Raw genomic sequence first — 12,863 nt, forward strand, 5'->3', positions numbered from 1 at the left:
ACTTTCTTCATTTTGCTTAAAACCATGCTCTTTGTTTTTTGTAGTGCCTTTTTATGTATCCCATAACGCCACTCCAGAATGTATTGCAACCATATGTGGCAACAGAAGCACTAATGGGTCTGTGATTTAGTCAGTGCTTTCCTTTTAATTCACTCAGTGCCTTCCTTTTAATTTACTCAGTGCTTTCCTTTTAATTCACTCAGTGCTTTCCTTTTAATTTACTCAGTTGCTTTCCTCCCGCCCATAATACAACTGTAATTGGTACAAGTGAAAAGTGTTCAACAACAATCAAAAGAAAAAAGAAAAATGAGGTGTGTTTAGAATAGGCACTTTGCCTTACATGTCAGGTATCTGGTTTATGGTCAAACAATTGGAAAACATTTCTTTACAGACTCCATTAGACACCAGGGAAATAAAAATATAAATAAATATTCTTGTATTCTTACAGAACTGTAGCTATTGCCTTAAAATTTTGATGCATCAGTTGACAGCTACAGCTAAACAGTGCCTGGTGATAGTTATCATGGGCAAAAATTCTCTGAAAGAACGATGTGGGGAGATGTGGGAGAAAGAAAACAAATTTTGAAGAAGGAACGTATTTAAATAGGAAGCAAAGTCAGAACAGATTCAGCTTTACTAGAATTGGACACTACTTGTCAGATTGAATGGAGGTGAGCATGGGAGCGAAGGTTCAGGGGTCACTGAACACAAAGATGATATTCTACAAAGATGCAGCGTAGGGAACAAGATAGACAGAATGGTTCCATTGAAAGATTGGATTTGTGAAGCAAAAAAGTCTAAAAGAAATCAGTATGACCTTTGGTGCCAGATTTTTTAAGGCACTAGGAGGAAAGAAAAACAAGAAAAATGGTGGCGGTGAAAATATGTGTAGTTGTCTTGGCTATCACGCTATTTCTACCTCGTGACATTGAAGAGTGAGAGGAATGGCCAGACCTCATTGATTAAATTTCCTGACATGATTATATTGACTAATCAGAATACCTCTCCCTGGCTTGACCAGCGGGTGGGTGTCTGTGGTTTGACATGACTACATCAGATCCGCTCCCTTTTTCTGTCTTGTCCACTGACAATTTCATACGAACCTGATTTGGACAGAACTCACGTTTTGAGGAGGCTGCTGCCAGCTAATTCAATTTTCACTGAGGGAACTTTCTGGTGACCTCCTAACGAAGGGCATGATTGAAGGACGGGGAGCTGACCTCCCTCCTGCCCACTACAGAAAATCTTTTTCTAGGGACATGCGTATAATTTCCTTTCTTCCGCTCGGTATAACACAGAGCTGGTTTTAGTTGATACTTTCATTACACTTAATATCATGATGATGATTTGATTGCAGAAAACACCATTAATCGAGTCCCCCCCCCCCCCCCCCCCCCCCCATTTTAATGTCGACATAAATAGCTCATTTGGCAAAGACATTGTTTTTTTATTTATCGGTCCTTGACCAATGAGGGTACAGGTTCAAATCCAACTATAGCAGGTTTTTCTGCAGCTCTAAGTTAGATAGCTACAACATGCAGGGGATTTACAGTTTTCATCTCAAGTTCAGCATTTTTAAGTTACACATTTTGCTCGATTCTGATTAACATAATGAGTTATATAGATAACAACTTCCGTTTATTTAGAAAGCGATGTTTCGGTATAGATACTAATACCGTTTTTAAGCATGAAAAGCATGTATCTTGTTATGTTATCCAACTCAACTTCTAAATGTCTCCCAAAGATGTTGATTTTGATGGATTCGTTTACTTGAAACGGCCACTTTTTTTTTTTGAAGTTTGGTTATCATTTTATCAGAAAAAAAATCTTTTTTAAGGCTTTATGTTCTTCTGATAGTGTATTTTTTTTTTACACATAACAAGGTTCACAAGCAATACAGTACTCTGGTCATTATAGCATTCACATCTTTAACCCTGAAAAAACCTGCCTGGTTTCTTCCCACTATAATGCTGGCTGGTGTCGTAGAAGTGAAATATTCTTGAGTACGACGTAAAACACCAATCAAATAAAGAAATAAATGAATACATGAACAACTATGATGGGTCATCATACAAGGTCTTTAACCCTTTTCAACCACCACTGCTACCAACATTTTGAAACATTCTGAGAGGGAACTATGGGGTGTAGAGATATTAAGTCTAAAATAGTTCTATGTTCCTGGGTGGAATTTTTCTGTATTGCCTTAATTCTTCAACCTTTTCAACCACCACTGCAACCAACAATTTCGGAACATTCTGAGAGAACTATGGCGTGTAAAGAAATAATTTGCACAGTTTTAGGAAGATGACATCTTTTAATATACATGTAGTCACACAAAACAAATGATTTTTGGTATCATTGTCATAATAATCGTATGCATAACTTTCACAGACAAAAAATGCTTCAATGGTTGCAAAGGTTGCAGATTTACGGTATCTGCAAGCCGTATTTTCTATTGATCAGCTTGCTGACCTGCCTGCCAGCCGGTTGAAGCAGAAACAATGACAGAAAGGCGACTCATCAGCAACTGACTTCGGATTAACAGTGCTTTTAGTATATGAATCCAGGATGTCCGTGGAACTTTTGTGTTCGATATGTTGAAAGTAACGTTTTCCTTGGGCACAAAACTGTGAATAAATAATGAGATGAAAATTAAACCTTGTATATGTATGCATATAGATGATAATTCCGGTACATTTAGAAATGTCGATAGTTTGTATCGCCACAAATTTCTAGAGATCCGTCCGTGGGCGAGCACATTGCATGCTTGAACTGATTGTCCGCCTGAATACTGAAGTGAGTTGTCAGAGCAGATAGTTTCTCATACAAAACACTCACTAGTACTGAGCAAACAGTCGGGAAAGTTATTGACCAACAAGTGGCCAGATGATTTGCCTCATCATAAAAATGGCCATTTAATTAGCTCCGTTGGCCACCTCATGACTGGCCACTGCTCTGAAGCCGTGCCAGCAATCCCATTGCAGTAAATAAGGTTGGGCTGACCAATTTGACCATAGCGCTGTCACTTGACTGATCAAGCTCTATCCCTCACTGACCATTACTCAATAAAAACACCCCCTACGGCCACTGGCCACTTTGCGGTGACAGATTAACGAGTTGTTAGCTGGGTTGGGTTTGCTCTGTGCGGAAATAGTACATCTTCAGGACTTAAGTGGCTGTCTCTATCTGCAAAGATAAAGTTTCATCCGGGAGAAGACATCCTTACGGTTGAGTGTGTAAGTGATGAGAATGGACGATGGGTCAATTGGACAGCTTACAGAGACTACAGTGACGATGTTAGAATACCAGAGCTACTAGGATAAAGGAGTTTTTCTTGTATAAAGTTTAAGAACGATAGACCAATTTTGGTCATTACACAAGACGTTTGACCTTATTCCTATTGCTGTCTAATGAAAGGGGTATTCAGTTAGAGTGATGGTAATTATAGGTTTATTGAAGTTTTTTGCATCAGTAAGCAATCTTCATTGAATGAGCTACATGTGTATTTTGATATTGTCAGCATTTAAGATAAATAAAACCAGTTTTGGTCAACTCTCGGTTAATGCGGTACAAATGACTCTACCTCAAACCTTTGGGACCATAGCTTTGCCGCTCATTTGCAGAGATATCTCAAGCAAATTTACTGTGCTTTATTCCATTTTACAGCTTATGTTAGTTGTTTAGGCCCAGTGGGAAAAGTTGGGGAGGGGTTGCACTTGAGGGATAGGAGAGGTTAATTGCACCCAGGGGATAGATTGGTTTGTAACAATGTAAGGCCCAGTACCAAATGTGGCCTTCAGACAGAATGTTTATGACACGCAGTATTTGCTCCCAGACTTGGTAGCTTACTTTGGCAAGAGCTCAGATACAACATCTGCATGATTCAATATAAAACCACTGGAGGTCAATGAAGCACAGTCTTATAGTCTCTTTACACTTCGGGTTGAATATCTCCATTTTTTTAATCAAAGAAGCAGAATATTTTATTCTCCTTCTGTGCGAGGTGCCAATTTTGGATTTCCTGTCATTTTAGTTGGGTTTGAACTCCAGGTGTTTGTGGTTAAGTGGCTATGTGTAACCAGATGCCGGTAATTTTTCTCACATATTTGCCTTGTTTTTAGATGGCTTCCCAGTATACTCTAAATGACGTAAAATTTTGCCCACAAAAGTGAATTTTTAGAGGCAAGTAAAGATCACAAAATATGTTTTTTGGTGTTAAAACTTACAATTTTCCAGTAGAATATCATACCATGTTCCAAGCAAACCTCAAAACATCTTTCTAAAACCAATAGAATTCTCAGAATCAGGAAAAATGGGCAAGATTTATGGTCATTTGGAGTACTTTGATATAGTCAAAAATAGGGTGGCCTTTCTTGGTGCTTGGCAGGCCGAGGTTATTCTTGACTTAAAAGCGTCATGATGAAAATTGTGGTGATGGGTCTCGAGAAAGAATGGACACCTTACAAAGAATGTATACACCATCAGTGTTCACACAAGAATAAATTACGACAAATTTTATGCCATCAAAAAATAGAAATTGCAGCCAATTAGCTGAAAGATTGCTGTCTGCCATGGCTAATTTTTCAGTGCCAGGCTTATTTTCTTTGTTGATGTAATGGCACGTTTTTGTAATATCACTCAGAAACAACCAATCAGACTGGCTTAATAAGAATACTGCAGGCGTAATTTTGTTAGGAAAGGGATATTGAGCTTCAGTGGAAAGTAATAATAATAGTAATAATAATAATAATAATACTTTATTTCTGAAGGAGATCAATTCATATTCACTCAAAAAATTTAAACATACATGTACATGTATATACAAACAGGATTTTAAAATGCTACATGAACTAAATCAAGATTATCTTTCAGATTTTGTGTGTAAAAGATAATAGAACTTTGCAGATTCCAGACTTCCAGTTCTGCCTGTTTGTCAGTTGGTCAGATTTTAGGTATCCTTTCTGTTAACATGTGCCATTCACTTAATGGTGGCCTGGAGTGGAAGACAAATCCTATCACAGCTATTGCAAATTTGCACAAAAGTGTGTATGTGTTTAGCCTGTCTCGTTGGCTTCATAAACGTTGTAATCCATAATACACTCTAAACTTCTTCATGCATTTGGGTTAAGTCGAACATCGTATAACAATAAGTAGCTTCAGCCCAAGTGTTTACACGTAATTCAATTGGGGGGGGGGGGGGAAGGGGTAATCTTAGAAATATCATAAATGCACAAAATACTCCACACTTGATCATGCATGATTGTTCAGGGGGAATGGTAGATATAGCACTGTCGTCGTCCAGTGTTCAGTGTACATGTAACTCAGTAAGCAGGGTAGGGTTCTGACTCGGGGGTCACCATTAGAATTTCCCTGTAGTTTATGTGGTTTATATGTTAAAGGCAAAGAAAACACCAACCTGAAGTATATATCAGATGAAAAGCCATTAAACACTCTCCACAAAAATAGCTGGATTTCTTTTTACAACCCAGTAAAATACCTTTGAAACTTTGAATTGTATGGTGGCCTTTACTGACTTTCACATGTGTATTGGGACCAATGTCATCAAATCGGGGGTTTTTAATCGGGTTTCGGCCACTTCACATACATACACTATTAGATATTATCATTTTAAATCTTAAATCTATTTTGCGGAATGGACATTGAAAGGAACTATTTCAGGTGACGGTTAAACATGGTTTAAGTGTATAGTCAGTGTGTAACATCCGTAAGACATTATTTATTTGTTTATTCGATTGATATTTTTTTTTTTTTTTTTTTTTATGGCATACTCAAGAATATTTAAGTTCTGCGATGGCAGCCAGCATTATGGTGGGAGGAAATCTGGCAAAGCCCCAGGGGGAAACCCATGACCATCTGCAGGTTGCTGCCAGACCTACCCCTATACTCTCCTTTAGACTTTAACATGCATTTATATTATCAAAAGTAACAACATGACATTAAACAGATTAGTGGCCCTACACTACAGTAACATCAACATGTGGTCAGGTGTTAATAATACTTTCAGTCCCAAAAAGTGGATATGTCGAACCAGAAATATCGTGACTGAAAAATCCTCAAGAATTTTCAGCATTAACAACATGTACCTGAAATTCAAGTGAGCCTAGATTACTGTAGAACTGTACTTGTAGTAGATGTAAGCGCATGAAAGTCTGGTACCCTTACATCTATATGTAATCGTCTTGTTATTTTTTAATCTTCTTAGAATGAGCTGTCGTATCTCTGTGTTATTTTCGGTCTGTTGAGGATTGTTCCAGATTCTCTGGTGGCAGGAGATAATATCGTAATGGATGTAACTGAACCCCACGCAGCCAATGCGGACTTGTTATTTTTTCTCCTCGCCTTTGCCTTTAGATTGCTAATGGTTGTGGTTGATGTTACATGCTCCCAGAGTGGCAGCCTCTTCCTTCAGAGTCCACTCCGCTTTTTTTTTTATTGCACTGTTGATACTGTCTTTGTGATCAGTCCCATTTATAGGTGCAGCCCTGCAGCTGACCCCAACCTCGTGTCTTGATTGACACTTTTAAAATAGACTCACAGAATCAAAATTGCTAATCTATTCATCAAACTCTAAAGAAGTATTGGCTTGAGATGCCTTCAGCACAAAGCAGCAGGCTCACACGCTATTTCTTTTTTGTTTTGTTTCTGTATTTTTTTTTTTTTTTTTTTGGTAAGACCCTGGCATCACACTATCCCATGATATTTAATCAATATTTTGTTCGGAAAATGTTATTCAAGAATTGATTCCAGAAGATTTGATTTCTAAGAGCTAATGCTGTTTAGTTTCGCATTTATTTTCCAGATAGTATTTGTGCTCGGCTTATACGTGTCTGATTTATCGAGTTCTTATTCTAACTGAAGATCCGTCCTTATGAAAGGATGCCCATTTTAGCATTTGCTGATTAGGGCAGACAGCAATTTCCTCAAAGTTTGTGCATATTTTTTTTGTTGTTGTTCAACTATGTTCTGTGTTGAAAAACACCTCGAAAATTTTGTCGCCCAATGTATAAGCTCACAAAGCCTGTAATTTTCTACATTACAAGATTATTTTTGAAGTCGACGTTGATGCAGAGGATTTTAAATTGTGCAAGACATATTTTTTTTTTGTCATGATATTGATGTTCTGCACAGGTTTATCTTTATTAACTTGCTACTACTTTAAATTTCTTTTTATAGCTTTATTCTGTCACGTTCTTTTCATATACAGCGAGATGTACTTCACACATTTTGATGAAATATTATACGTTATATTGATGGCATACATGCATCTTTGCATGTATGTTTTCTTACCTTTGCAATTGTTACTTTATAGTTTGTTCATGGAAACTCGACGAATGGAAGATTAGATTTTGTCAATTTAGCGAAACTGTTTCTCAGAGTATAACTACTACTAAATCCAGATTTACGAACAAAAAAAAAAAACACCTAAGCTAACTGCACACGGCTTCGGTTCGCTTCAGCAACTCAATTGATTGCTTTTCGATGAAAAACAATACCACTCCTTGACCCCGAAAGCACCTGCCTATAAATAGAACTGTCCATTATGAGATTTGTTTTCAGTGTCCTCCTGCCAGGCACTGTCCTTCGTCAGCCTTTACACAGATTTCTTATTGTGGGAAAGCTTAGAAAGGTCAGCCTTCAAGGCGTCCATTTAACAAACCTTTTGTTTCAGGATTTTAAGTATCTTGGACTTTGCAATGCGAGCCATTCTGTGGCCAGTGGCTTTTTCTGCTCCTTTGAAGCGTCTTTAGTTCTTAAGTTTTATGCATGTTATTGTGATGGAGCTTCTCCTTGCAATGGAACTGTTGCCGGAGTTTTATGTGGATTAGGTTTGTTACAATGTTTAGGTTGATAGCTTAGAGTACACTTACCTTTTTTAGGGTTTGTTTTTTTTGCAAACGTGATGTTAACCAAGGTTTCATATCCTCTCTGTATTTTGTTTTAAAGAGATTGGTTTGTTGGTTTTGTGCAGTGGGTTTGACATTGCCTTCAGCATAGCACAGCAGCTCTGATAGCAGGCTAGCTCCCACACCAGTATGGTCATTATTGCTTGTAGTGCTGCCTCAATGAAACACTATGCAGAAGACACTAGACAGGATTTTCTGCATAGCCACAATATGCATGTACTTAAACCCCCTCTGAATCTTCTCACCTCTTTTCCATTTAAGCGCAGTGTTCTTGATCTTATTGACCAGGAGCTTTAGAATTCCTCTGAAAAAATTATGCACTTTTTATTTTTAGGATTGAAAAAAAGAAATGAAATTCCAAAAGTTGATTTTATGTGTACACGGCATAATAGGGATATGGTGGCAGATATCAACTACGATGAAATGATATGTCTGGTGTTTCATTTACATTATGGGGGTTGGTTTTTATAGGTGGAAGAAGTCTGGCAGAACCTCTGCACTTAAAGGACCAGACAACATTTGGCTAAAACACATTTCATTCGAAAGCAGGATAGTCAAGCTTTTGAAAAAGTATCATACTTTATTATTTTAGTGAGATTTCACCAAATAACATGTAGGACAAAATCACATTACCGTACAAATGACTGGCATGAATTGATTTCTTAATCAAGCATGTTGCTGTCAGATTGTACGACCTAAGCTGTGACGTAGCCTTTACCCATTCACTCCATGAAGTGACATATGATAACGAAGGGTAAGCAGCAACCTGCGGATGGTCGTGGGTTTTCCCCAGGTTCTGCTCGGCTTCCACCCACCATAATTCTGGCCGCTGTCATATAAGTGAAATATTCTTGAATACGGCGTGAAACACCAATCAAATAAATAAAATAAATGATAACACAGAACTACTACGTAAGACATTATTTCGAGATTGTTTACAAAGATTTATTTATGTGTAGCCGATGGGCCATTTCACAAAGTGTTGTGGGCCAGGTTTGTATCATTTACGGACCACCACAGATGTAAACTCAGTTGATAGACAGCAGCCTACCATCTCTGCCCAAGCCGCATCCATCTCCCTAGTAGACCTTAGGCCTACTTAGACAAAAACATAGCATTTGTAGTCAGCATGCAGTTGCTTTAAATAACAAATATCGGATTCCGTGAAAAATTTATTTTCCCAAAGTATGGGAATTAGAAGAAGGCATCTCATCGGACAATGCTTAAAATTAATTAAATCTTGTGATATAATTTTTTTCTCTGAATTTATTACAACTGAAGAACTTAAAATTGGCCCTTTGTCTTTCTCGTGTACAAAGGATGTTTTTTTTTCTGTTTTCTTTTATAAAATACAGTAAAATTCTTAAAACGCCATGTTTAAGCCGAGATGCTTTCTCTCATAACTAGATGTATGTCAGCACTGCTTTCATCTTAGAAACCACCACTACAAAATTGAAGCATAAAATCCAAGAAAACTTGTTACATCTGGAAACAGTTACAAAACAGTGTCCTCCCTGCTTTCTGGTAGAAGTGGGATCTGTTTTCTGTTATGCTCTCCACATGTGCGCCCTGTTTCTCGAGTGACAATGGATGAACATGAAGAAAAACTTTCGTACGAGTCTAGTAATATGGTTAACTCCAGGAAGACCAGCGATCAGAATCTGCTGCCACCAGAGAATGGCATGTGATTTAAAGTGACACTGTATATTAGTCTGTGGTATGGAGGCCTTTGTCTAAGACTGATGAGGTTAGACAGGCTGATTCGGGCTGGTCAGTCCAGCTCTGTCTGAAATTAGGAAATCTGTTTGTCCAATTCGCCCTCTAAAGGCCAGGTTATTGGGCAGTGTTAAAGCACCCTAATTTCCTGTGACTCCTAACTGGAATGTTCCAGCTGGTCCGGCTGAATCCAGGCTGAAATCAATGCTGTTCCTTCCCTTTCCCTCTCTCCCTCTCTCTCTCTCTCTATTCCTATCCACCGAATTTACCCAATATTCAATCCAGATACTCTCGTCTCTCCTTCAGTGTTTCATGCCAGATTCCTGTGTCGTACAATTACCACCAGATTTCGTGCACAGTTCATTTACAGAAGACTTACTCAGCCTCTCGTGTCAATTGTCCAAACAGTGTAATTGGCTGCCTCTAGGGTTTCTCTCTTAACTTGCCTGTTTTCTGCCATTCTGGCCTTGCTCTTTGTGAAGAGTTCCTCACTTGGACTTGCAGATTTAATATCTGCCATATCTGAGTCAATTTATATGAAGCTGTTTGTCAGCTGAGTGATCGATCGATCAGTCATGTAGTTTGTCTGGCCTAGATCTAAGCCAATTTACTAATAAACTGAGCAGTCATTAGATCGTTCAATCACTAGTCACATTTAAACCATCTGTCAGTCAAGTCAATAAGGATTATAAATCTGCATGACAAATTCAGAGATATCTTTTGCATTAACATGGCATTAAATCATAGAGGAGTAAACTCTTTGTTTGTATCAGGTTATTCAGTCAGTTATTTTTAAGATACAGATTCTGTAATAAACTACTCAAACAGAAATGTCCAGAAACGATTAAAAACCAATTTTTAAACTTGTTAATGATAAGAAATGAGCTTCTCGCTTTTGTGGCTTTGAAATCTGCTTTTTGCATAGAATTCTTGTAATCAATCAATTGTGTGCAAAGTTGTCAGACTTTCTGTAAGAATTAGCACTGGTTGATGAGCTCATTGAACTGATAGTTCCCTGTGCTAACATTGATAAAGATTGTCCCTGATTCAAGCAGCATGAGAGCAAAGCCATATTGATCGTAAAGGTCTCCAGTTGTTCCTGAGAGAATTCCAATGCAGTCTGCCTTAAGAGCTAAGTTTGGTAAATAGTTCTTGTACCTCTTATGTAGCGAAGAAGACTGAACACTTTGGAGATTGAAGGAGAGGAACAGAGGGACAAGATGTAATTGTAATAGTTTCCCATAAAATGCCAATACCAGATAATTAAGCAAAAGCAGGTACAAAACAAAAAGAAACGGGGAATGTCGAAGAGCTAAATGAAACCTGCACACAATTGGATTGAGAATGAAAGCACAGTTGCTGTGGATTCAGTCTGGTGACTTGACATCAAAGCTTTTAATGATAGGCGTTCTTGTTTACAAATCTACACCACTACAGGTTCTCTGATTGCTTTTGAACATATTTTTTGTTCGCAATGCCCTTTTTAAATATTTGTTTGTGAATCTTATCTGACCCATATATCTTTGATCATGAAAAAGCAAGCCTGTCTATATTCATCATCTGCTCCATGTTGCTTCCAGAGGAATTACTGTTTTCACACTCCTTACATCTATCCAGAAATTTCTGAAGGTAGAAGGTTTTGTGGATACCTCACTTACTACTTCTTGGTTTCCAGAAAAAGTTATGTGGGTGCCCATGCTTTTCCAGAAAAGCTACCATGAAACACCTCATCTAGGGCATATATAAATGGCTTTCTGGAGAAGCTACCATGGACAGCTCATGTAGAACATATATAATTGCTTCTGGAGAAGCTACCATGAACAGCTCATGTAGAACATATACAAATGCCTTCTGGAGAAGCTTACCATGAACACCTCATCTAGGATATATATAAATGCCTTCTGGAGAAGCTACCATGAACACCTCATCTAGGGCATATATAAATGGCTTCTGGAGAAGGTATCATGAACAGCTCATGTAGAACATATATAAATGCCTTCTGGAGAAGCTACCATGAACACCTCATCTAGGACATATAAATGCCTTCTGGAGAAGCTACCATGAACACCTCATGTAGAACATATATAAATGCCTTCTGGAGAAGCTACCATGAACACCTCATCTAGAACATGTATACACGGCTTCTGGAGAAGCTACCATGAACACCTCATCTAGGGCATGTATACATGGCTTCTGGACAAGCTGCAATGAACACCTCATCTAGGGCATGTATACATGCTTCTGGACAAGCCTACCATGAACACCTCATCTAGGACATGTATACATGGCTTCTGGAGAAGCTACCAAAGACACGCCATTCACAACATCTACACATGGCTTCTAAAGAAGCTGAGATCAATTTGCGGAACATGATCCACAATGCTCCAAATCCACATCGGTTGATGACAGTCCGCATTGCTTCAGGAAGCAGTATCTGGGCCCAGTATAATAAGGCATTGTTGGGCACTGGTTTTAATTCATTGCTTCCCGTGATCACTGCTAAAGGTTAAACAAGTCTAAGGGGAAATGAATTCCGTCTGTGAGTTAATCAGTAGTAAATCTGATAACTCTATTCACCAATATTCCTGGGTGGCGAACAGAGCTGATCCTATGTTTTACTGCCTGACGAGCGACTTCTGTATCCCTCTTTAATCTGGTTGGATGAAAACCAGGGTTACCAGGCCCATTTCTTATGTTAATGAACAGGGGCTTAAGCTTTCTGTGTTTACTAGAAAAAAAAGCAATAAACTCTAGATGCAGTAGGCTTGGCTTGGTTTCCAAAAAAGTTGTCTGTTTGCTGGAAGCGTTTTTTAGGCTGAAGAAGAGAAGAAAAAAACAAGTATATTGTACATGGATGCAAGAAATGTTACATGCTCAAGAATGTCCCCCAAGTGCCAATTCCACAATGCAAGTTTTGACTTTTGTGACAATTTGATACAAACACTTCTTTTTTGTACCATTTTGGTTAATGTTTTAACAGAGTTCTGCGAACACAGATCAGTCATAGCTCAATTTTTTTTTTTTTTTTTGTTGAATTTTTGTCCTCTATTAGATTTTAAAACATCAAACGCTGGCCCCTGTTTGGTAAACTTCTGAAAATGGAAAACTTTTGCATAAAATTTGAGAAAATAATACATGCCACACAAAAGCATTAAAGTATATAGCTGTACAAAGTTGATCATTACAGGAAGGGAAAATCTCAATAATGGTCAACTTTTGGGG

The 12,863-nt window shown here is 38.1% G+C and overlaps 1 protein-coding gene across 3 annotated transcripts in view; it reads left to right on the top strand.

The window, feature by feature from the left end:
- LOC135479181 (FERM, ARHGEF and pleckstrin domain-containing protein 2-like) overlaps positions 1-12,863 on the top strand; it is a 156,341-nt gene that overhangs the window by 124,388 nt on the left and 19,090 nt on the right. The gene's annotated exons all lie outside the window — the stretch shown is intronic.

The sequence above is a fragment of the Liolophura sinensis genome, chromosome 12 (assembly GCF_032854445.1).
Source record: "Liolophura sinensis isolate JHLJ2023 chromosome 12, CUHK_Ljap_v2, whole genome shotgun sequence".
NCBI lineage: Eukaryota > Metazoa > Mollusca > Polyplacophora > Chitonida > Chitonidae > Liolophura > Liolophura sinensis.